Consider the following 27499-nt stretch of genomic DNA (forward strand, 5'->3'; position numbering starts at 1 on the left):
CTGCAAATCTACCATTCCAGTGTTTTACTTGCTATATTGTATTTACTTTTCCACCATGGCCTTTTTTGCCTTTACCTCCCTTATCTCACCTCATTTGCTCACATTGTATATAGACTTATTTTTCTACTGTATTATTGACTGTATGTTTGTTTTACTCCATGTGTAACTCTGTGTTGTTGTATGTGTTGAACTGCTTTGCTTTATCTTGGCCAGGTCGCAATTGTAAATGAGAACTTGTTCTCAACTTGCCTACCTGGTTAAATAAAGGTGAAATAAAAAATAAAAAAATCTAGAATGTCATTGTATGCTGTAGCGTTAAGATTTCCCTTTATTAGTGGAACTAAGGGGCCTAGCCAGAACCATGAAAAACAGCCCCAGACCCTTCTTCTTCCTCCACCAAATTTTACAGTTGGCACTATGCATTGGGGAAGGTACTGTAGCATTCTCCTGGCATCCGCCAAACCCAGATTAGTCCGTCGGACTGCCAGATGGTGAAGTGTGACTCATCACTCCAGATAACGTGTTTTCACTGCTCCATAGTCCAATGGCGGCAAGCTTTTCACACCACTCCAGCCGACGCTTGCCATTGCGTATGGTGATCTTAGGCTTGTGTGCGGTTGCTCGACCATGGAAACCCATTTCATGTAGCTCCCGACGAACAGTTCTTGTGCTGACTTTGCTTCCAGAGGCAGTTTGGAACTCGGTAGTGAGTGTAAGGAGAGCTAGCTTCTCTGTTCTTTTCACTGGCCTTCTTCCAACGATCACGGATAAACGTACGAAGAAGTGAGGCGCTCGCCAGCAGCAGTAACACTCCGAATGCCTCTCCCTAGTGGTAGTGCTAAGTATACATGTATATCAATGCAACACCATGGAGGACTACAATGGATGGCACAGAAATAAGTGGATGGCTCAGAAATTAGACATTATTATTTTTAACGCACTTGAATTATTATACTCAGGTAGGCTAAGTTACCGTTTTACAGAATGGAAATACAGAGTTTTCAATTCCACAATGCTGCTGCAACATGCTCACATCACCTTTTCAAATGTGAGGATAACACTATTTCAGGCCCACATGTAAACTTGCAATTCCACATGTTAGTTCGATTTTCACATTTAGAAGTTGTAGAACTTGCAAATTCGAGTTTCACGTTTGAACGTTTTAATGCAGTTCCTCGTGAAAGTTAGATTTTCACATGTGAACTTGGAATTCCACATGTGAAAGTGAGATTTTCACATGTGGAGTTTTTTTTACATGTGAAAACGCAAATTTCACATGTGAAACTACAAATCACATGTGAGGTGAAAACATGTTATTCTCCTCATGTGAAAAAATTGTGTTAATATGAACTATAAATGTAATATACTCAACAAAAATATAAACGCAACATATAAAGTGTTAGTCCCATGTTTCATGAGCATAAAAAAAAACAGAAATGTTCAATACGCACAAATTTCTGTCTGAAATAAAGCCCATTTGTGGGGAAAAACGAATTCTGATTGGCTGGGCCTGGCTCCGCAGTGGGTAGGCCCTTGCCCAGTCATGTGGTGAAATCCATAGATTAGGGCCTAATGATTTCCTTATATGAACAGCAACTCAGCAAAATCTTTGAAGTTGTTGCTTGTTGTATTTATATTTTTGTTCAGTATACATGGCCTAACTGCTTTTCAACTCAACAATCAGCTATTTGGTAGGCTACTTGCCACGTGCGCTGCCCTAAATTCCATGCTTAAAACAATACAAAGTTCATTTTTCAAAGAAGCTAATGATCTTCTGTGGCCAAATCATGCTCTCTGGTGTACTATTTTGAATGACTGTGTGATGGGAATGTTCATGTTTGTGCTTTTCTTATAACTCATTTCTGTGTTCTATTCATGTGCTGTTTTATAAACCAATTTCCCACTGTAGCTCAGTTGGTAGAGCATGGCGCTTGCAATGCCAGGGTTGTGGGTTCGATTCCCACGGGGGACCAGTATTTAAAAAAAGTTATAAAATGTATGCACTCTACTGTAAGTTGCTCTGGATAAGAGCGTCTGCTAAATTACTAAAATGTAAATGTTCTGTGTTCATGCAAGTGACTGACTGAACCAATCCTCACTATCAGTATCTGCAATTTGGCAGTACGCCCAGACCTTGCTTTGAGAACGAAAGATATCTCAGTTTCAAGGTCACATGAATGAATCAAAACGTTAAGGATGAATTAATTATGCTAAATCATGCAATTATAACTTGTCTGTGTATAGCCGTATATAAGAAAACTGCTGGGACTGCCCCAGTAGAGCTCCTGATTGACATGTGTACTATGGTGCATTGAGTTGGTTGGAACCTCTCCAGTGCGTTGACAATAAACAATTATTCATATTGAGATTGACTTCGAGTGTCCTAGTGCAAGAATATCCACAATAATTGTATGTATTTGTGTATAGGCACAAGTAATTATATAGCACATTTTGGCACATTTTATTCAATTTACTTTAGGGGAAGAGCCTAGCCTATTGGATGCCGACATCAAATTCAAAGCAATCGGCGCACTGCCTAACCGGCTGACTGGCAGAGCAAACTGTCTGGCACTGTCTGTACCCTCTGCTTTCTTAAAGTGAGAGAAAGATGTGCAGGATGGCAGCCGTTGCATTGGAATGATTTTAATAAACTTTTTTGTAACTTTTTGGTCTTAAACCCAACTGAACTGACTCCCCCCCCCCAATAGCTTCATCCATGTACCAAGAAAGTCCAAGCATGTACGAAACAAAACAGCAGGCCTTCTAGGGGAGGTACCATGGGAGGCCCTTGGCTCCATACCTTCCCCTCCTCTATCAGTCCTTCTCCTCACTCCCTCTGTTCCCTTGTTTCTTGTTAGCTGGCTGCTGCTCCAGATGTCGACCCCAGAGGCCCGGACAGGAAGAGAGGGAGAGAGGGAAATAAAAGATAGAGCTCTACACTCCCTCAGCAACATAGATCTTTGTCAAAGCCCCTCGCCTCTAAACACACACTGAACAAGGACTGACCGTGTACGTGTATGCTTGTTTCTGTGTTGTCTGTGTGTGTGCTTGTCCGGGGGAAGAAGAGATCAATAAATAGCCGTGAGGCTGAATGCATTGATATTTAGCAGGGTTCTTGATTTGGCTTGGTGTGAGGCTTTTGTTCTCGGTCAATGGCCCAGGAAAAGGATATCAATAGAGGCTTAAGAGGCTGATGATAAATAGTAATAAAGCCTGATCCATTCATCCCTCTCTCTGCCTGTCTGGCTCCAGAGAAGAGATCTGAGGCACCGCTCACACTGTCATGTACTGGAGCACCAAGGAGCAAAGGGCTAATTGCGGCTAGTGGAGCCAGACACAAACACATATAAACACACACACACACATTCACACACAGACAGGCAAGCACCAGGAGGCACACACGCACCCAGCATGAGGCCGTGCAGTGAGGATCAGCTAGCATCGTGACTCAGCAGCATCAGTCAGTCAGTTAGTCAGAATGCAGAGGCATGCTTCACAGAGTTTCAGTTAACATACCAGCTCTCCTAAGCCAACCCACTCTGAAATCAGTTACACTCTCCATGAAACTCCTGTCTAAAGCTACAATTTCTCTATCTGTTTCAAGACAAGTCTTCATAGTAATTAAACTCTGGTGACTTCTCATTCACTTTGTTCACAACTCTTCCAAAACATTGAAATCTTTGACAACACAAATAAATAAAAGAACAGAGAAAATCTTCCCGATAAATGAAATTAAGGAACCTCACAAACAGGGTACAAGTACTCACCACTATAGTAGAGCCACGGACAGTCCAAGTGTTTCAGAGGAAATGGTCTGTAACTGCACTGCTTACTGTGTGTGCCTCTCTCGTAGCGGGAGCAACAAGTAGAGTACAGTAGGCTAGGGAACAATGCATGGCTTGGCGGAGCAGCAGAACAGAGCAGCAGAGTAACAGAGGTCCAGTCATGAAGCACAGATCTGATCTACTCAAGGGGTGGGAGGGGGATAGCTACATGCTCCCTTTCTCTGTGTCTTTACCCACACTGTATGTCTTCCCACCTCGCTCTGTCGCTCTCGCTCTCTCTCTCTCTTCCTCCCTCTTTCTCTCACAGCTGCAAGCCCACAGTGGGACCGGTTTGGTAAGTATGACTGGCGTATTCCTGTTGTAACATAGAAATAGGAGCCCCACCTAAAAACTAAAAACTGATCTGGGCCAGCCCCTCCAACCAGCTCAGCTGGCTGCTGTGTGCTAGGAGCTGACGGGCTGCCTGCGTGCCTGCCGCAAACTCATATTGAGTCATTTGTCTGTCATGGTCGTGAAGATCAAGACCAAATTACAGGGCTCTTCAAATTCTTTCTTCCAACTCTTCAACTCTCTCTCCCTCCTTTTCACTCTCTTGCTTTCTCTCTCCCTTACTCCCTCTCTCCTCTGTGAAAGGCCCTAATTTAAAAATGGCCCTCATACAGGGAACGGAAGAAGAAGAGGGGGAGACGAGAGGGAAAAAGTAACTCGATACAGCTGGAAAGCAACTACTATTTAAATGACTCAATCTGTGAGGTTGGGGTTTTTCAATGTTAAATCGGGAGAAGAAGTAGAAATAAAACATTATCCTGCTTTGCAACGATAGAGGGCCTGACAACACCCTAGAGCCGTGGGAGAGAGGAAATGAGTGAAAGAGAGGGGGAAAGAGACAGAGGGCAAGGGGGGACAGACAGGGAGTGGGAAGATGACCAACAAGCAGTCCCTGTTCTTCTCATGAACCCCAAGGGAGGGATAGGGCTTACAGAGTCAAACAGACTCGCTGACAGGCATAAGCACCCACAATCCACCACAGCAGTGAGGTCACATGGGACAGTTGTGGACATGGAAATATAAGTATTTCAATTTCTATGGTTGTAGAGACAAGAACTACAGCAGTGATGTCATATACAGCAGTGATGTCATATACAACAGCAATGTCATATACAGCAGTGGTGTCATATACAGCAGTAATGTCATATACAGCAGTAATGTCATATACAGCAGTGATGTCATATACAGCAGTGGTGTCATATACAGCAGTAATGTCATATACCAGTGATGTCATGTGCAGCAGTAATGGCATATACAGCAGTAATGTCATATACAGCAGTGAGGTCACATGGGACAGTTGTGGACATGGAAATATAAGTATTACGATTTCTATGGTTGTGGAGACAAGAACTACAGCAGTGATGTCATATACAGCAGTGATGTCATATACAACAGCAATGTCATATACAGCAGTGGTGTCATATACAGCAGTAATGTCATATACAGCAGTAATGTCATATACAGCAGTGATGTCATATACAGCAGTGGTGTCATATACAGCAGTAATGTCATATACCAGTGATGTCATATGCAGCAGTAATGGCATATACAGCAGTAATGTCATATACAGCAGTAATGTCATATACAGCAGTGATGTCATATACAGCAGTGATGTCATATAGAGCAGTAATGTCATATACAGCAGTGATGTCATATAAAGCAGTAATGTCATATACAGCAGTGATGTCATATACAGCAGTAATGTCTTATACAGCAGTGATGTCATATAAAGCAGTAATGTCATATACAGCAGTGATGTCATATTGCACAGTTATGGACATACTGTAGAGATCCTATCAAAATTCTAATTCAATTAGTATTCTAATTCCTAATTGTATGGTTGTGGAGACTAGAACTGTTGCAGTGATATGGGACAGTTAAAGCCTAAACTCACCAAAGGCATGCGTACCTGGCGTGCGTGTGATTTATTTTAGAATGCATTGTTTTGAATGGTAATGATCCAACTATGCTGCATCCTGTTTAGACCAGCTAGACCAGCTTTCACAACATTTACACACAGTCAATACGCTGTCTAATGGCAAACATTTCAAAAAGCAACTCAAAAATACACGACTGTGGGTAACACATTTAAGTGGTTGGAAAACAGCATACCCTGTGTGTATGTAAAGGTCCAGTCAATATGTTGAGCTATTTGATTACTAACCTTATGAGGCTATTTCTGATACACTCACCCAACCAGTGGTGTAAAGTACTTAAGTAAAAATACTTCAAAGTACTACTTAAGTACTTTTTTGGGGTATCTGTACTTTACTATTTATATTTTTTACAACTTTTACTTTTACTTCACTACATTCCTAAAGAGAATTCTGTACTTTTTACTCCAGACATTTTCCCTGACACCCAAAAGTACATTCTGAATGCTTAGCAGGGCAGAAAATGGTCCAATTCGCACACTTATCGAGTGAACATCCCTGGTTATGCCTACTGCCTCTGATCTGGCGGACTCACTAAACGCAAATGCTTTGTTTTTAAATGATGTCTGAGTGTTGGAGTGTGACCCTAGCTATCCGTAAATAATAAAAACAAGACAATTGTGCCGTCTGGTTTGCTTAATAGTATATTTTAGCAACTACATTTACTTTTGATACTTAAGTATATTTAAAACCAAATACTTTTACACTTTTACTCAAGTAGTATTTTACTGGGTGACTTTCACTTTGACTTAAGGAATTTTCTATTAAGGTATCTTTACTTTTACTCAAGTATGACAACTGAGTACTTTTTCCACCACTGCACCCAACCACCCCCTCACACGAATCAGGAATAATCATAGCATGGGTTTTCACACAAACCAATTCACACAAACCTTTATCATACATAATGAAAGCCTGTGTATCCAGACTCTATCATTCATATTCTAATCCAGGAACAGGATATAAATTCAGATGGACGCAAGGTCAAACACACTGACTCCTGAACTAAATAATTATACACAGTCTGGACTTGGATGACCCCCACACAGACAGACACATAAAAACATTTCACTATAAGCAGCTGCTCTTTTAAAAGCTTACTGTGATGATTCAAAATGTTGGCCTGAGACTTCAAAGAACAGAGACGCACCAGATAAATACTCTTGCTAGACTTGGTCTGCTTGCATGAATAAATAGGTCAGAGGTTATAGACATGGATGAATTAATATGTTGACAGAGCAAAGCACTGAAATGCCCATTAATGTATAGCAGAGAGAAAACATTGACTGTAGCTACCACCAAAGTTCCCTCAAAATGTTTTGGGCACTGAGCACATTTCAGGTCTGCTGAGTGCAAACTTCAACATTGTGAAAATTCTGTTTCACTTCCAGCATGCGTTTACTGTGAACACTTAGGCTGTACTCACTTTAAGTTCCAGTTTTAACAGTGACCATGTAGGCTACTGTGGCTATTTGATCATAATGTAGGCCTACCAGAGTGGCCTACCATCAAAAATAATGGAGAAAATGCATCCCACAACATTTTAACATGGAAATAGCTGTGCTATCATTCAGCCTACAGTAGCAGCAAATGTGTGGTGTTCAATGTAGGTCTACATTCCATGAGACTTTTGAAATAAACATGCAGGGCTTGACGTTAACGTGATTGAGAATGTTGTGTTGTTTGATGCAAGAAACCACTTTACAAAATAAAATGCATTATTTTTCCAGATAATCAGACAAATGATGCTACCCTCTGCCTTTTAGCTACTTAGCTTATTCAAGCCTGTCTAAAAAAAAAGCTCTTTACCTGACTCGCTTTTCAAAGATGTCTAGAAATGTATATGTTTTTTGCACTTGTAGGAAGCAACACCCCTACTGTTGACTACAAATGACCTATAATCTATAACTCACTAACTAGCAAAGGATATGAACAAAATGTGCACATGTGGCTACATGCAGCTCGCGCTTTGATCTCACAACAAGCGCAGCTACTCTCGACCCCTCATGCTGTAAACACAGTCCAGTTCAAAGTAAATGGCACAGATCCATATATGGTAACGGTCTATTTGCATATAGGTCTACTGCAGCTCTGATAGTTTATGCAGCACCAGTCTGTGTAGAGTACGTGCATGTCAATGCAATAGAATCCTACTCCGATGCGTTCTGCATACAACAAAATCTCTTGCATTGTTCATGATGTTTCGGTATGTTGCATTGACAGTAGCTACTATTGCATTGATTCGGTCAATTTTGTCAAAGTAAAGGGAAACGATGATAGTGTTAACAGGGAAAACTCTAGAACAGTGGTCACCAACCTTTTCTGAGACAAGATCACTGAGTCAAAATGCATGCCGAGATTTATCGCTCATATTGTTTTTTAACATGACTTAAAATAAAGCAAGCCTATGCAACATTACCAATTAAAAACAGTACTGTAGCAATGATCTGTGTGCAGTAAGCTATAGGCCTAATACATTATCACCCCATATTGGCTTTGCTTGAATTGCCCTGCCAATGCATTGTTGTTCAGGCCATTTAAAAATATATATATTTCAAAATTTGATGTAGATCACACCGGTAATAGATCCGTTGTTGTATTACTTGTGAAGCACAGCTGAGTGAGCATACAATTAAATATTTTGCTTTTTATTTTTATTTTACTGGGCTGATGGTGCCTCCATCTGATGGTCAGTCTCAGCGGAGGGAGAAAGCAGCAGACTGAGGGTCCGTCTCTCAACAGCCCTCAGCTCTTCCTTTTCCTCCACTGACACTGACCAAAAAGGGACACCGTCTTCCAGATGGTGGCGAAACTCGAGTCGCACCGCATTATTTCTGCCTCATGCAGAAATTCATGTTGCTACTACTTTGAACAGAGAAAGTGAAATATTCCTTGATACTAAAAAAGACCCAAGCAGCTAATAATAACAACGCAAGCCTATAGGTACACCTTCCTACTCATTCATTACTGCTTGGGTACACCTTCCTACTCATTCATTGTTGACGCGCTGAGTTGAAATAGGAAAAATTCCATTTTAAGGCTTATAAAAGTGTTGAATATAAAGCGATCCCGATCAACCGTTTTTTTTTACCACTATTCCAGAAAGTTGAGTGAAGTTCAATCTCTCTGTGGGCTGATACTTCTGCATGGCAGTCCTGAAGGAGCTGTGCAGCTTAGAGGGAACATTGGCTACCACAACTGACAGCTCTGAGGCATTTAGAGCATGTAGTTCCAAGCTGTTCACACCCTATTTGTTTTAAATGAGTCCCAAATTACTGGAGCGCTGGGAGATACAATGTACATGTAATGGCAGTTTGAAGCGCAATGCTGTGTCTCTCTCTTGCTCTGTGTGTGCGTGTGTGTGTCTGACTCTGACATTACAGCAGGGGGAAAAAGTATTTGATCCCCTGCTGATTTTGTACGTTTGCCCACTGACAAAGAAATGATCAGTCTATAATTTTAATGGTAGGTTCATTTGAACAGTGAGAGACAGAATAACAACAAAAAAATCCAGAAAAACGCATGTCAAAAATGTTATGAAATTATTTGCATTTTAATGAGGGAAATAAGTATTTGACCCCTCTGCAAAACATGACTTAGTACTTGGTGGCAAAACCCTTGTTGGCAAACACAGAGGTCAGACGTTTCTTGTAGTTGGCCACCAGGTTTGCACACATCTTAGGAGGGATTTTGTCCCACTCCTCTTTGCAGATCTTCTCCAAGTCGTTAAGGTTTCGAGGCTGACGTTTGGCAACTCGAACGTTCAGCTCCTTCCACAGATTTTCTATGGGATTATGGTCTGGAGACTGGCTAGGCCACTCCAGGACCTTAATGTGCTTCTTCTTGAGCCACTCCTTTGTTGCCTTGGTCGTGTGTTTTGGGTCATTGTCATGCTGGAATACCCATCCACAACCAATTTTCAATGCCCTGGCTGAGGGAAGGAGGTTCTCACCCAAGATTTGACAGTACATGGCCCCGTCCATCATCCCTTTGATGCGGTGAAGTTGTCCTGTCCCCTTAGCAGAAAAACACACCCAAAGCATAATGTTTAGTCTTCCCTGTGGCTCAGTTGGTAGAGCATGGTGTTTGCAATGCCAGGGTTGTGGGTTTGATTCCCATGGGGGGCCAGTACAAAAAAAAAAGAATTGCATGAAATGTATGTATTCACTACTGTAAGTCACTCTGGATAAGAGCATCTGCTAAATGACTAAAATGTAAAATGTTTCCACCTCCGTGTTTGATGGTGGAGATGGTGTTCTTGGGGTCAAAGGCAGCATTCCTCCTCCTACAGACATGTTGAGTTGATGTCAAAGAGCTCCATTTTGGTCTCATCTGACCACAACACTTTCACCCAGTTGTCCTCTGAATCATTCAGATGTTCATTGGCAAACTTCAGACGGGCATGTATATGTATTCTTGAGCAGGGGGACCTTGCGGGCGCTGCAGGATTTCAGTCCTTCACGGCGTAGTGTGTTACCAATTGTTTTCTTGGTGACTATGGTCCCAGCTGCCTTGAGATCATTGACAAGATCCTCCTGTGTAGTTCTGGGCTGATTCCTCACCGTTCTCATGATCATTGCAACTCCACGAGGTGAGATCTTGCATGGAGCCCCAGGCCGAGGGATATTGACAGTTCTTTTGTGTTTCTTCCATTTGCAAATAATCGCACCAGATGTTGTCACCTTCTCATCAAGCTGCTTGGCGATGGTCTTGTAGCCCATTCCAGCCTTGTGTAGGTCTACAATCTTGTCCCTGACATCATTGGAGAGCTCTTTGGTCTTGGCCATGGTGGAGAGTTTGAAATCTGATTGATTGATTGCTTCTGTGGACAGGTGTCTATTTTACAGGTAACAAGCTGCGGTTAGGAGCACTCCCTTTAAGAGTGTGCTCCTAATCTCAGCTCGTTACCTGTATAAAAGACACCTGGGAGCCAGAAATCTTTCTGATTGAGAGGGGGTCAAATACTTATTTCCCTCATTAAAATGCAAATCAATTTATAACATTTTTGACATGCGTTTTTCTGGATATTTTTGTTGTTATTCTGTCTCTCACTGTTCAAATAAACCTACCATTAAAATTATAGACTGATCCTTTCTTTGTCAGTGGGCAAACGTACAAAATCAGCAGGGGATCAAATACTTTTCCCCCCCACTGTGTATGGGGAATTCTTAGCCACGTACCTAATTAAATCAAAATCGCCTTTAATTTTGGTGCTAAATTGCGAGACAACGCTCTCTCTGCCAGGCAGCATACTTTTGCATAAAGAGAGACAATGTAATCCATAAAGAAATATGATTCTCGAAGACAAATTCCGATTCCACTATTATTTAAAAGGATTAATCCTCCAAAAATCCTTCATCCTCTATCATTGAACTGTCTCTTTTAGATTTTTATTAGGATTCCCATTAGCCGACGCCAATGGCGATAGCTAATCTTACTGGGGTCCGGCACATAATGAAAAAGAGATAATAGATAAAAGACTTTACAATTGACAGACATTTCTAAACATGAACATGTAGTGTGTGTGTGTGTGTGCATCTATCAGTTACACATGCATGTCAGTGCATACACACAACAAGTAGGTCACATGGGTCACATGTTGCTTTACTTCTTTTTTTAAACCAGGTTTGCTGTTCACTTCCGCTATATGAAATGGAAGGGAGTTCTATGCAATCATTGCTCTGTATAATACTGTACATTACCTTGAATTTGTTCTGGACCTGGGGACTGTGAAAAGACCCCTACTGGCATGTCTCTCTCTTCAGTAATAGTGGAATTTTAGGATTTGGTTTGCCCAGAGGCTGCTATAGACACTACTGTGTCACAAACTCATCAGGCACTCCATCCAGCCATTCAACAGATTGTAAAATGACACTTGATTATTTTTAGCACAGAGAACCATAGGTTCCTCCTGAGGCGAACAATCAACCAGTGCAGACAAATAAAAACGAACAACATTTGAACATCTTGGCCATGTTCTGTTATAATCTCCACCCGGCACCGACAGAAGAGGACTGGCCACCCCTCATAGCCTGGTTCCTCTCTAGGTTTCTTCCTAGGTTCTGGCCTTTCTAGGGAGTTTTTCCTAGCCACCGTGCTTCTACACCTGCATTGCTTGCTGTTTGGGGTTTTAGGCTGGGTTTCTGTACAACACTTTGAGATATCAGCTGATGTAAGAAGGGCTTTATAAATACATTTGATTTGATCACAAGTACATGTTTCATAAACTAACCTCTCTCTATCCATCTATGAAGAGACAGCAGTGTTCGTGTGTGTGTGTCAGTGTGTGATTCATTACCCTCATTCAGTGAATAGGCATTTCACATTAGGACACTGCAACCCAGCTCGCAGACAGGGAATCAGGCATACAGTGGTTGCTGGTTGGAAGATCCTTCCAGGGTCTATAGGGCCAACATGCTGTCCAGACTGGCCAATGACCAGAGACTGGTAGTGAATACTGATCATGACCACTTGAGGCTGACTACCACACACAGACACAGACAAGGTGAGACAGAAACAGGGCTCCCTTCACCACCTGTTAACTAGGACTGGAGAGAGAGAGAGAGAGAGAGAGAGAGAGAGAGAGAGAGAGAGAGAGAGAGATGGATGGAGGGATGGAGGGAGGGAGGGATATATATATATAGAGAGTGAGATGGAGGGATATATATATATATAGAGAGAGAGTGAGATCGAGGGATATATATATATAGAGAGAGAGTGAGATGGAGGGATATATATAGAGAGAGAGAGTGAGATGGAGGGATATATATATAGAGAGAGAGAGTGAGATGGAGGGATATATATATATAGAGAGAGTGAGATGGAGGGATATATATATAGAGAGAGTGAGATGGAGGGATATATATATAGAGAGAGAGTGAGATGGAGGGATATATATATATATATAGAGAGAGAGAGAGTGAGATGGAGGGATATATATATATAGAGAGAGAGTGAGATGGAGGGATATATATATATAGAGAGAGTGAGATATATATAGAGAGAGAGTGAGATGGAGGGATATGCACATATATATAGAGAGATATATATATATATAGAGAGAGAGTGATATGGAGGGATATATATAGAGTGAGAGTGAGTGTGTGTGAGAGAGAGAGAGAGAGAGAGAGAGAGAGAGAGAGAGAGAGAGAGAGAGAGAGAGAGAGAGAGAGAGAGAGAGAGAGAGAGAGAGAGAGAGAGAGAGAGAGAGAGAGAGAGAGGTGTGCTTTGAGGATGGGAGGGACTGAGGGAAGAGAGAAGAGAAATACACAATTATGCAAATAAAGTTAACCTTGATTTAACTAGGTAAGTCAGTTAAGAACAAATTCTTATTTACAATGACAGCCTACTCTGGCCAAACCCAGACAACACTGGGCCAATTGTGCAACACCATATGGAACTCCCAATCACAGCTGGATGTGATACCAGGTACTAGAGTGACATCTCTTGCACTGAGATGCAGTGCCTTAGACCGCTGCGCCACTCGGGAGCCCATGCATGCTTGGACAAATGGAAGCGAGGACAGACACAAAGACACAGACATACACAGACACACACACACACACCTGCCAAATTCTTCAGAGCATCAAAGGATCTCTAGACAGCTCTACTATGACAAAAAAAATCAAAAGCGTTCCTGAATTTACCAGAAACATCATATTTAAAGCAATTTATATTCAAACTTGTGACAAGTGGCAGAGCAAAAGGGAATTGGAGAAGAATTAGAGCACACTCGTTGACCTCCTTCACTAATATAGACTCTCAGTAATGAGCTACATCACACGCACATGCACACACACACGACACATATGACACACACGCGCACACACACAAACACGACACACATACACACTCAGGTGAGGTAATCACAGTCTCACCATAAGGGCAGATGCAGGCCAGCACTAGATGGCAGCAGAGCACTGATTTCCTACACACACAATGTCCTATAGGTCTACTGCCTGTGCCTAGGAGGGATTGTATCATTGTGACAGGAAGAACACACACCACAGAGAAAAATTGACATCCAAAACCACAGAGCAACCTAAAGATGCACAGTATATATTTACATGTCTACAGGGTTTTTCATATGCATATAGTTTACATAGTTAGATAGTTCAAAACCACACAGAGAAACTCTGGAAAAGAAAAGCTATTTGGGAAATGAAAGAGCATTTTTTTGTCCAATAAATTCAATACCACAGTAATTCAAAAAGGAGAAACGATAAGCTAAAGCATTCGTTTTTTTTCTGCGGCTTCAATGAGCTCCAATAGAGGTTCTACAATACATGGTCGACATATGCTCCCCAGTACTGCTGCAAGACTCTTCCTCCTTATGTCATGGCTGCCTCGACAAACATGGTGGGTGAGAACATCACTGGTGAGGCTCAGTCCGGGCAGGCTTACTTAGAGACAGGAAAAGTGATTACTGCAACACGTTGTTGTGTGTCAGACTGGACAGAGCTCTTGTCTACCCTGCCTGGCCCAGACACGCAGGATCCTCCCGATTTAAACACAGAGAAATGTCCTGAAAACAGCCATGTGTTTTACTGAACACATACTCAGCACCATTGAAATCTGCATTGAGATATCAGTGCTTACACATGATGGTGTTTGTTGGGGTTTGAGTGTCTGACCCCATCACTGTATAGGCCTAAGTCTTTCTCTGTGGGCATCATTGGAAGATCCTTCTATGTGGATTCAAATAAGAGGCCTTACATATAGTTGCCCTCCTCTCCCTAACCTCAGACCTCTGTCACAGAGGCTGGACTGACATGTCATTAGGACAGTTACAGAAACAGGGACACGTAGTGACAGACGGGACAAAGGATGACCTGGCGGGTGCCACACTGCTGGGTGGACTCAAAGCACAGTGTAAGACTCAGAGTGCAGTGTGGTGGTTATCCATGTTTTCTGATACACTACACACACAACCCCAGTCAGTAATTTTCAGTAGAAAACTGGTTTTGGCTGGTGCTGGTGCCTGGGGGCGATGTATCTGCGTGTGGTGAGAGTAGTGGCTCCCAGAGTGGATGATTGCCTGTGGTTACTGCCTCTGTTCTGTCAGACTCAGCTCTATTTCTCAAGGATCGTCTGGCCAGCCCTTCTGGAGCCCTCCAAGGCTCTATTCATTTAGTGGGGAGAAGTACAGTAGCACAAAGCATTGAGGATGGAAAGCACACATTTAGACTAGTTCACCTTGACATTGCCATTTCACACTTAACCAAGAGATTGCACTGAAATACCCATTTGAAGTAAGTCTCTCTGCTAGAAATAGCTCCAACTTGCTTCGGCAATATAAACATATGTTTCCCATGCTAATAAAGCCCTTTGAATTGAATTGAAGTGAGAGACAAAGAGAAAGATGGGGACCGAGAGACAGAGAGAGAGGAGGGGGAGAGAGAGAGTTGGAGAGGGAGAGGTGTTGAGGGAGAGAGAGGGAAAGAGGGAGATAGAGAGGGAAAGAGGGAGATAGAGAGGGAAAGAGGGAGATAGAGAGGGAAAGACAGACAGATAGACAGACATAGATAGAATTCCCTGGGTTGTAACAGTAACTGTACCAGCTGAAACATTCCCTTCTCAAGAACAGAGCAAGCGTGTGTGTCTCTGCTTGAGTGTGTGCATGACTGGGCAATATCCAAATCCTATTAGTGAGAGGCTGGCTGCATGGCGTCAGCAGCACTGACAGGCCGACTGTGTCCCAGCCACACGCAGATACATCGTCCCCAGGCACCAGGCACCAGGACCAGCCAAAACCACATACTTAACTATTGCACTGAGACAGACCTTTTTTGAAGCTGTGACACCTTGTTTTCTTTCTGATACTGTACATGGTACATTGTCCAGCAGTAGTAGGTAAGGCAATACCTCATCACTCAGTTGGCAAGCGAGACTAATCGTTCAGTATGTTCACACTGCATATTGTCAATTATCTAAATCAGCTGACTGTGAGAGAGCTACACTCTTCCGCAACCAACTCAAGTCATGAGACATGGACTGTGTACTGTTATCCAACCTCACTCTTCTGGCGAAACCATAAAGGTAGTAATATTCAAATCCTATCAGTAGGGTCAGGAGTTTGTGGCCTGGCCAGGATCAACTCTGAGCCCTAGCTGTATATCCTAACCACACCTATGAGACGCACTATAGAGTTAGAGTCATAAAGGGGGATCAGACCAGCCGCTGTGTGGTACTTCTTGATTCTCCTCAGCCTTCTCTCTGGATTTATTTAAATACAGTGAGCAACGCTGTTGTGGAATGATTGACAGCAGCCTCTGGCCTCCTGTGCGTAGGCATGCACTCCCTGCATTAACCCTACGCAGCCCTGAGGGAGGTGAGACGTCTCTCTCTCGCTTCTCTCTTTTTCTCTCTCTCTTCTCTCCTCCCTTCAGCCTCCCCCTGTCTCTCCCAGGGCTGTTTAGGTAGGGTAATATTGAGCTGCCAGGCAGGCGAGACTAGTGCTGTGAACCTGACGTGTGTGAATTACCAGTTGGTCTCTGGGGATTAGAACCCACCCAGCTGTGTGTAATTAATTATCAACTCCCAGTTCCAGTTCAATTTGTTGGGAGGCTGATAGAGAATCCACTGGGTGCCCTGTCTGTCCATGAGGTAGGAGGAAGAGATGCCTCTATTGTATGGTTGTCCAGGAATATGTTTTTGTACCTTATTTTGGTGCTGCATTCAGTAAAAATCTGCAGATTCTAGCCCTTATACCCCTCTCCCTCTCGGTCTCTCTATTTCTCTCTCGGACTGGTGGAGGGCAATGTAAACCGGTTTAATATTATTTGTTGAGTATTTGCATCAGCTGAATAAAGTGGGATCGGAAATCCAATTGTCACTTCCTCTGTCTTTCTCCACTTTCATCCCAAATGTGATTATCCTGGGCCCACCTACAGTACTTCAGTTATATCCACACTTACTTCAGTTCTAAGACTCCAGTACTGGAGAGAGAGTCTGAGCAGACACATTGCTGAGGTGAAATTCAGTTCACATACCGCAGAACACTGACAGAGCAAAAACAGCATGCACATCTTCATCCCTGCGTCTGCTCTATACAGTAACCTATTTGAACGATGAGTCCCCCCCGCCCCAAGGCATCCACACAAAGTGAGTAGGATATTTACCATCCAAGGGAAAAGGGGCCATATTGAATAAGAAGAGCTCATCACAGTTGACAGTGGGTTGTGCGTTTTGCATAAACCCAGTATTCCGCTAGCATTGAGGCCGGAGAGGAGAGAACCATGGTTGAAACTGCAGTGGACCATGGAGATGAATGGTGTGTGTGTGTGTTTCTGCTGCTGCTGTGACTACCATGTTAGTTCTCTGTCAACAGACTGTGACATGATGACTGGGGAGAAACTACCAGGAACTCAAGAAAGCATCAAGTGTTTTTTTCACTATCCTAGTTTTTCCGATACTGCTATCATAACCGCATACCAATGTCTTACTACTGGATATTACTGGCTCAATACTTACTATTAACATCAACTCAACATCAACTATTGAAGGCTACACTGGCAACTAATCGATGGATAGGTTGTATACAATAGTATAGTGTCATATTGCGTCATAGCTGTCTTTTCACAGTGATTTATTTATTAGGTATTTTCTTCATTAGTCCACTTTGCAAAACATATCATCATGATGATGTAGCAAGCGACACTTTGCTTCTTGAAAGTCCAATATCTTGAAAACTTGACTGCTGACATGCAAAACATTTTGGGACTTTATTAACACTGGACTAATGAAAGTAATACCAAAATATAGTTTTTGAGTGGATTTTCTCTTTACAATAACAAGGAAATATTGCTAGCTTCCCTGTAGCTCAGTTGGTAGAGCATGGTGTTTGCAACGCCAGGGTTGTGGGTTCGATTCCCACGGGGGGCCAAGTACAAAGAAAAAAAAAATGTATGAAATGAAAATGAAATGTATGCATTCACTACTGTAAGTCGCTCTGGATAAGAGCGTCTGCTAAATGACTAAAATGTAAATGTAAAAAAATGTATAATTTAAATATGTATTTTCCATAACTGTACCACATAGAAATACCCAGCTAAACCAGGGGGTTAGGGAAACATACAGTGTATCACAGAACCTGTCAAAAGTTTGGTCAGACCTATTCATTCAATGTTTTTTCTTTATTTTTAAAACATTTCTACATTGTAGAATAATAGTGAAGACATCAAAACTATGAAATAACACATATGGAATCATGTAGTAACCAAAAAAGTGTTAAACAAATCAAAATATATATTATATTTGGATGAGTGAGGTAGCTAGTTATTTTAGTGCGCACTGAGGATTCTAAACAGTATTCAAGGGCATAGACTACCATTATCACACAAATACATGCACATTCATTCAAGCTACCACTGTTGTATAGGGCTGGACAATTTACTTGTAATTGCATGGCTGATGGGTTTGAATTGTATTGATTTGTGTAAAATAAATATATGACAAAATGTACAATGTGGACCCAGAGGATAGCACTTAAAAGTGCTATTGTTGGACTGTTCACTGTCATTACCATCAGTCTGAATGGTCCACTGAATGACAGTTGCTGTCACGTCCTGACCATAGAGTGCTCTTATTTTCTATGTAGAGTAGGTCAAGGCGTGACTGGGGGGTTTTATCTACTTTATTTTTTCTATGTTGTGTTCTAGTTTATTTTTTCTATGTTGGGGTTTTTGTATGATTCCCAATTAGAAGCAGCTGGTCATCGTTGTCTCTAATTGGGGATCATATTTAAGTAGTTGTTTTTCCCACTTGTGTTTGTGGGAGATTATTTTTGAGTTAGTGCATGTTGCACCTCTGTCGTCACGGTTTGTGCTTTTGTTTATAGTTTATTGTTTGTCTTGCAAAGTTTCACATTCTAATAAATGATGTGGAACGATATTCACGCTGCGCCTTGGTCCGTTCCTACACACATGCGTGACAGAATCTCCCACCACCAAAGGACCAAGCAGCATGCCCAGGAGGAGCAGGGATCCTGGGCCCGGGAGAAAAGGGAGTGGAGGACATCCTGGACCTGGGAGGAGGTAATGGCAGGGGACAAGACCCTGCCATGGAAGCAGGCGGAGACAGAGAGAGAGGAACGGCGACGATACGAGGAATTAGCACGGCAACGACGGAAACCCGAGAGGCAGCTCCCCAAAACATTTTTTTGGGGGGGCACACGGGGAGATTGGCGGAGTCAGGTTTTAGATCTGAGCCAACTCCCCGTGCTTACCGGGGGGAGTGTGTGACCAGTCAGGCAGGCACCGTGTTATGCGGTGATGTGCACCGTATCTCCAGTGCGTATTCACAGCCCGGTGCGCTCGTTGCCGGCTCCCCGCATTTGCCAGGCTAAAGTGAGCATTCAGCCAGGACGTGTTGTGCCGGCTCAGTGCTCCTTGTCTCCGGTGCGTCTCCTCGGTCCAGGATATCCTGCACCGGCTCTACGCACTGTGTTGCCAGTGTGCCTTCACAGCCCAGCGCGTCCAGTGCCAGCGACCCGCACTTGCCGGGCTAAAGTGAGCATTCAGCCAGGACGGGTTGTGCCAGTTCTACGCTCCAGACCGCCAGTGCGCCTCCACGGTCCAGTATATCCTGCACCGGTTCTACGCACCAGGTCTCAAGTGTGCCTCCACAGCCCAATACGTCCTGTGCCTCCTCCTTGCACTCTCCCTGGAGTGTGTGTCCTCAGTCAGGTACATCCTGTGCCTCCTCCTCGCATTCTCCTTGAAGTGCGCCTGCCCAGTCAGGTACGTCCTGTGCCTGCTCCTCGCACTCGCCCTGAAGTGTGTGTCACCAGTCTGGTGCTACCTGTTCCAGCGCCATGCACCAGGCCTCCAGTGCGCCTTCCCAGTTCAGAGCTTCCGGCGACAGTTCCCAGTCCAGAGCTTCCGGTGACAGTTCCCAGTCCAGAGCTTCCGGTGACATGTCCCACTCCAGAGCTTCCGGCGACAGTCCGGAACCTCCTGAGACGGCCCGCGGTCCGGAGCCTCCTGAGACGGCCCGCGGCCCGGAGCCTCCTGAGACGGCCCGCGGCCCGGAGCCTCCTGAGACGGCCCGCGGCCCGGAGCCTCCTGAGACGGCCCGCGGCCCGGAGCCTCCTGAGACGGCCCGCGGCCCGGAGCCTCCTGAGACGGCCCGCGGCCCGGAGCCTCCTGAGACGATCCGCGGTATGGAGCCTCCTGAGACGATCCGCGGTGATTACAGTACAGTCCACTGATGGAGGAATAAAACATTTTAACTTTTAAGACACATCAAAACATGTTTTTCTTTTCTTTTGGAAATGTTGATTTTGATGGGACTTTCTGTGAGATTAATCAAAATAGGTATTTTGCCACTAGGGACTTAAATACAGTATATATTTAGATCCACATAAATCTCAGGGTATTCTATTTGTCAAGGGATCATCCTGTGGATGTATTTTTTTATTTTATTTATTTCACCTTTATTTAACCAGGTAGGCAAGTTGAGAACAAGTTCTCATTTACAATTGCGACCTGGCCAAGATAAAGCAAAGCAGTTCGACAACATACAAAAACACAGAGTTACACATGGAGTAAAACAACATACAATCAATGATGCAGTAGAAAAAATAAGACTATATACAATGTGAGCAAATGATGTGAGATAAGGGAGGTAAAGGCAAAAAAATGCCATGGTGGCAAAGTAAATAAAGTATGGCAAGAAAAACACTGGAATGGTAGATTTGTAGTTTGAAGAAAGTTAAAAGTTAAAATATAAATAATATGGTGCAAAGGAGCAAAATAAATAAAATAAATAAATACAGTAGGGGAAGAGGTAGTAGTTTGGGCTAAATTAAAGATGGGCTATGTACAGGTGCAGAGATCTGTGAGCTGCTCTGACAGCTGGTGCTTTAAGCTAGTGAGGGAGATAAGTGTTTCCAGTTTTAGAGATTTTTGTAGTTCGTTCCAGTCATTGGCAGCTGAGAACTGGAAGGAGAGACGACCAAAGGAGGAGTTGGCTTTAGGGGTGACCAGAGAGATATACCTGCTGGAGCGCGTGCTGCAGGTGGGTGCTGCTATGGTGACCAGTGAGCGGAGATAAGGGGGGACTTTACCTAGCAGGGTCTTGTAGATGACCTGGAGCCAATGTGTTTGGCGACGATTATGAAGTGAAGGCCAGCCAACGAGAGCATACAGGTCGCAGTGGTGGGTTGTATATGGGGCTTTGGTGACAAAACGGATGGCACTGTGATAGACTGCATCCAGCTTGTTGAGTAGGGTATTGGAGGCTATTTTGTAAATGACATCGCCGAAGTCGAGGATTGGTAGGATGGTCAGTTTTACGAGGGTATGTTTGGCAGCATGAGTGAAGGATGCTTTGTTGCGAAATAGGAAGCCAATTCTAGATTTCACTTTGGATTGGAGATGATTGATGTGAGTCTGGAAGGAGAGTTTACAGTCTAACCAGACACCTAGGTATTTGTAGTTGTCCACAAATTCTAAGTTAGAACCGTCCAGAGAAGTTATGCTGGATGGGCGGGCAGGTGCAGGCAGCGATCGGTTGAAGAGCATGCATTTAGTTTTACTTGTGTTTAGGAGCAGTTGGAGACCACGGAAGGAGAGTTGAATGGCATTGAAGCTCGTCTGGAGGGTTGTTAACACAGTGTCCAAAGAAGGGCCAGAAGTATACAGAATGGTGTCGTCTGCGTAGAGGTGGATCAGAGATTCACCAGCAGCAAGAGCGACATCATTTATGTATACAGAGAAAAGAGTTGGCCCAAGAATTGAACCCTGTGGTACCCCCATAGAGACTGCCAGAGGTCCAGACAGTAGGCCCTCCGATTTGACACACTGAACTCTGTCAGAGAAGTAGTTGGTGAACCAGGCGACGCAATCGTTTGAGAAACCAAGGCTACTAAGTCTGCCGATGAGGATGTGGTGATTAACAGAGTCAAAAGCTTTGGCCAGGTCAATGAATACGGCAGCACAGTATTGTTTCCTATCGATGGCGGTTACGATGTCGTTTAGGACCTTGAGCGTGGCTGAGGTGCACCCATGACCAGCTCTGAAACCAGATTGCATAGCGGAGAGGGTGCGGTGGGATTCGAAATAGTCGGTAATCTGTTTGTTGACTTGGCTGTATAATCAATATATATATATATATGCAGTGGTTGTTTAGTATTCAGACCCCTTGACTGTTTCCACATTTTCTTTATGTTATAGCCTTATTCTAAAATGGATTAAACATTTTTTTTTAAATATCAATCTACACACAATACCCCATAATGACAAAGCAAAAACAGTGAATTTATTTTTAATAAATACATAAATAAAAAACATTACATTTGCATAGAGTTGAAGTCGGAAGTTTACATTCACCTTATCCAAATACATTTAAAATCAGTTTTTCACAGTTCCTGACATTTAATCCGAGTAAAAATTCCCTGTCTTAGGTCAGTTAGGATCACCACTTTATTTTAAGAATGTGAATGTCAGAATAATAGTAGAGAGAATGATTTATTTCAGCTTTTATTTCTTTTATCACATTCTCAGTGGGTCAGACGTTTACATACACTCAATTAGTATTTGGTAGCATTGCCTATAAATTGTTTAACTTGGGTCAAACGTTTCGGGCTTTGTGATGGCCACTCCAATACCTTGACTTTGTTGTCCTTAAGCCATTTTGCCACAACTTTGGAAGTATGCTTGGGGTCATTGTCCATTTGGAAGACCCATTTGAGACCAAGCTTTAATTTCCTGACTGATGTCTTGAGATGTTGCTTCAATATATCCAGATAATTTCCTTTCCTCATCATGCCATCTATTTTGCGAAGTGCACCAGTCCCTCTGCAGCAAAGCACCCCCACAACATGATGTTGCCACCCCTGTGCTTCACGGTTGGGTTGGTGTTCTTCGGCTTGAAAGCCTCCTCCTTTTTCCTCCAAACATAACGATGGTCATTATGGCCAAACAGTTCTATTTTTGTTTCATCAGACCAGAGGACATTTCTCCAAAAAGTACAATCTTTGTCCCCATGTGCAGTTGAACACCGTAGTCTTGTTCTATTAATGGCGGTTTTGGAGCAATGACTTCTTCCTTGCTGAGCGGCCATTCAGGTTATGTCGATATAGGACTTGTATTACTGTGGATATAGATACTTTTGTACCTGTTTCCTCCAGCATCTTCACAAGGTCCTTTGCTGTTGTTCTGGGATTGATTTGCACTTTTCGCACAAAAGTACGTTCAGCTCTAGGAGACAGAACACGTCTCCTTCCTGAGCGGTATGACAGCTGTGTGATCCCATGGTATTTATACTTGAGTACTATTGTTTGTACAGATGAACGTGGTGCCTTCAGGCGTTTGGAAATTGCTCCCAAGGATGAACCAGACTTGTGGAGGTCCACAATTTTTTTTCTGAGGTCTTGGCTGATTTCTTTTGATTTTCCCATGATGTCAAGCAAAGAGGCAGTGAGTTTGAAGGTAGGTCTTGAAATACATCCAAATGACTCAAATTATGTCAATTAGCCTATCAAAAGCTTCTAAAGCCATGACATTTTCTGCAATCGTCCAAGCTGTTTAAAGGCACAGTCTACTTAGTGTATGCAAACTTCTGACCCACTGGAATTGTGATACAGTGAATTATAAGTGAAATAATCTGTCTGTAAACAATTGTTGGAAAAATTACTTGTGTCATGCAAAAAGTAGATGTCCTAACCGACTTGCCAAAACTATAGTTTGTTAACAAGACATTTGTGGAGTGGTTGAAAAATGAGTTTTAATGACTCCAACCTAAGTGTATGTAAACTTCTGACTTCAACTGTAAGTATCCAAAACATTTATGCAGTACTTTGTTCAAATAAAATAAAATGTTATTGGTCACATACACATGGTTAGCAGATGTTATTGCGAGTGTAGTGAAATTACTGTGCTTCTAGCTTCGACAGTACAGCAATATCTAACTTGTTGAAGTACCTTTGGAAGCGATTACAGCCTCAAGTCTTCTGGGTATGATGCTACAAGCTTGGCACACCTGTATTTGGGGAGATTCTCCCATTCTTCTCTGCAGATCCTCTCAAGCTCTGTCAGGTTGGATGCAGAGCGTTGCTGCACAGCTATTTTCAGGTCTCTCCCGAGCTGTTCGATCGGGTTCAAGTCCAGGCTTTGGCTGGGCCACTCAAGGACACTCAGAGACTTGTCCTGAAGTCACTCCTGCAATGCCTTGGCTATGTGCTTAGGGTTGTTGTCCTGTTGGAAGTTGAACCTTTGCCCCAGTCTGAGGTCCTGAGCGCTCTGGAGCAGGATTTCATCAAGGATGTCTCTGTAATTTGCTCCGTTCATCTTTCCCTCAATCCTGCCTAGTCTCCCAGTCCCTGCCACTGAAAAATACCCCCACAGCATGATGCTGCCACCACCATGCTTCACCGTAGGGATGGTGCCAGGTTTCCTCCAGACATGACACTTGGCAGTCAGGCCAAATAGTTCAATCTTGGTTACATCAGACCAGAGAATCTTGTTTCTCATGGTCTGAGAGTCTTTTAGGTGCCTTTGGCAAACTCCAAGTGGGCTGTCATGTGCCTTTTACTGAGGAGTGGCTTCCATCTGGCCATTCTACCATAAAGGCCTGATTAGTGGAGTGCTGCAGAGATGGTTGTCCTTCTGGAAGGTTCTCCCATCTCGACAGAGAAACTCTGGAGCTCTGTCAGAGTGACCATTGGGTTCTTGGTCACCTCCCTGACCAAGGCCCTTCTACCCCGATTGCTCAGTTTGGCCAGGTGGTCAGCTCTAGGAAGAGTCTTGGTGGTTCCAAACTTGTTCCATTTAAGAAAGACAGAGGCCACTGTGTTCTTGGTCTGTGCCTCGACACAATCCTGTCTCGAAGCGCTACGGACAATTCCTTTGTCCTTATGGCTTGGTGTTTGCTTTCACATGCACTGTCAACTGTGGAACCTTATATAGACAGGTCTGTGCCTTTCCAAATAATGTCCAATCATTTGAATTTACCACAGGTGGACTGCAATCAAGGTGTAGAAACATCTCAAGGATGATCAATGGAAACAGGATGCACCTGAGCTCAATTTCTAGCCTCATAGCAAAGGGTCTGAATACTTATGCAATAAGGTAATGCTGTTTTATTTTATACATTTGCAATCATTTCAAAAAAACTATTTTCGTTTCGTCAGTATGGGGTATTTAGTATGTGTAGATTGATGAGGACCTTTTTTTATTTATTCCATTTTAGAATAAGGCTGTAACGTAACAAAATGTGGAAAAAGGGAAGGGGTCTGAATACTTTCCGAATGTACTGCATATGCTGATAACCACACCCCTATACATTATTGGAGGCTGAGCGTTGCCCTTGAGGGAGTGTGGCGGAGTGTGTTTGAAAAATCACAGCACAAAATACACACACACATATCTCTCTCTGCTGCTATGATAGCCACGTCAGGTCACAGACCCCATTATGGCGACAGGCTCCAATCCTGTCCAATTCCAGCCAGAGAGGACTCACAGACACAGACCTGGCAGGGTTTAGGCTCACAAAACACAGGAATTTAAATGGTAATCTCTGAGATGCAGTGAGAGAGAGGATGGTGTTAGACCAGTGACCGCAGGGTGACAGGCCCGTCAGAAGTCTGTTCTGATGAAATATGGATGTGTGTGTGTGTGTGTCTGTGTGATGCTATCCCATCTCTTAACTTCTCTAGGGTAGGGGGCAGTATTTTGACGTCCGGATGAAAGGCGTGCCCGTAGGAAACTGCCTGCTACTCAGGCTCAGAAGGTAGGATAGGATATGCATATTATTAGTATATTTGGATAGAAAACACTCTGAAGTTTCTAAAACTGTTTGAATGATGTCTGTGAGTATAACATAACTCATATGGCAGGCAAAAACCTGAGAAAAATCCAACCAGGAAGTGTGGAAATCTGAGGTTTGTAGTTTTTCAAGTGATTGCCTATACAGTATACAGTGACTTAGGGTTCATTTTGCACTTCCTAAGGCTTCCACTAGATGTCAACAGTATTTAGAACCTTGTTTCATTCTTCTACTGTTACTGGGGAGAGAATAAGAGCTGACTCAACAAGTGGACTGCCTGATGCCAATGAGTTGTTTACTGCGCAGTCACACAGGTGTGCCGTTCCTTCTTTTTCCTCTATAATGAATACGCTATTGTCCGGTTGGAATATTATCAAATATTTATGATAAAAAGACCCTAAGGATTGATTGTAAACATCGTTTGACATGTTTCTACAAACGGTAATGGAACTTTTTGACTTTTCGTCTAGGGTTTTGTGCTCACGCATTGTGCCTTTGGAATAGTGATCTGAACGCGCGAACAAAACGGAGGTGATTGGACATAAATATGGAGTTTATCGAACAAAACAAACATTTCTTGTGGGAGTCTTGGGAGTCCATTCCGACGAAGATCAGCAAAGGTAAGTGAAGATTTATAATACTATTTCTGAGTTTTGTTGACTCCAGAACTTGGCGGGTAACTGTATAGCTTGCTTTGATGGCTGAGCTCTGTTCTCAGAATATTGAACAATGTGCTTTCGCCGTAAAGCTATTTTGTAATCTGACACAGCGGTTGCATTAAGAAGAAGTGTATCTATAATTCTTTCAATAACTGTTGTAAATTTTATCAACGTTTATGATGAGTATTTTTGTAAATTGATGTGCTCATTCACCGGGGGTTTTGGAGGCAAAACATTTTCTGAACATCACGCGCCAATGTAAAATGGGGTTTTTGGATATAAATATGAACTTTATCGAACAAAACATACATGTATTGTGTAACATTGAGTCCTGGGAGTGTCATCTGATGAAGATCGTCAAAGGTTAGTGATAAAATTTTGCTGTACTTCTGGTTTTTGTGACGCCTCTCCTTGCTTGGAAAATGGCTGTGTGGTTTTTCTTGTCTCAGCGCTGTCCGAACATAATCTAATGTTATGCTTTTGCCATAAAGCCTTTTTGAAATCGGACAATGTGGTTGGATTAACGAGAAGTCTATCTTTAAAATGGGATATAATAGTTGCATGTTTGAGAAATTTGAATTATGAGATATTTGTTGTTTTGAATTTGCCGCCCTGCTATTTCACTCTGGGGTATGTGGGTCGCTAGCGTCCTACATACCCCAGAGAGGTTAACTCCAGTCTGAAGCAGCAGAGCAGTTCCTCTTGGCTGGGTTTAATTACAGATGGAAGGATAATCCAGAGGGAGCAGCCGGGGATCGGGTCGGGACCGGCAGGGAGTGGGAGTCAGAACGCCCAGAACGCCATGTGTCGGAGAGCTTGGGAAACACCCACCTGGATTGCCGTGAGAGAGGGGGGGGGAGCGTTTCATTGCTCAGTTGGCGCGGGCGGCGTGTCCCCTGCCTTGGCTCTGAGAGGTGATTGATGGGCCTGTCACAGAGCTAGATGGAACCCTGGGGGCCTCCTTTAACATCTAAGCCTATGAGCTGACATACAGACAGGCTGAGGGCCTTTCACACATACAGCCCTCTGCCACCTCCATCGCTCCCGTTCCCGCCACAATGCAGCCGGCCCTATTCACTCTGAAAAAGCCTTGCCACAGACTGACATGTCAGGCAGAAACGTAATGATACTATTATGGTGATAATCCTCATATTTCACAGGTGCCGTTTCCTGAGGTTTTCAGGTTTTCAAAAGGTTTCAGGGCTAATTGGGAAGAAATGGATCATCTGGTGGCTCTGGGTGAATGTGCATGTATTATAACGAGCCCCCCATCAACCCAGTGGCCCAGAAATTAATAAAGATTAGC

At 43.3% G+C, this 27499-nt stretch overlaps 1 protein-coding gene across 3 annotated transcripts in view; it reads right to left on the bottom strand.

The window, feature by feature from the left end:
• Window positions 1-27499, bottom strand: part of LOC115174445 (SAM and SH3 domain-containing protein 1) — a 322531-nt gene that overhangs the window by 138914 nt on the left and 156118 nt on the right. The window contains exon 1 of one of the 3 annotated variants that reach the window (XM_029732963.1): window positions 3768-4312. The exons of the other annotated variants lie outside the window; for them this stretch is intronic. The gene's annotated coding sequence lies outside the window, so the exon portion shown is untranslated. Of the gene's footprint in view, window positions 1-3767; window positions 4313-27499 lie in introns of those variants that run through there. 3 annotated transcript variants of the gene reach the window in all.

Source organism: Salmo trutta, chromosome 35 (assembly GCF_901001165.1).
Source record: "Salmo trutta chromosome 35, fSalTru1.1, whole genome shotgun sequence".
In the NCBI taxonomy this organism is placed as follows: domain Eukaryota; kingdom Metazoa; phylum Chordata; class Actinopteri; order Salmoniformes; family Salmonidae; genus Salmo; species Salmo trutta.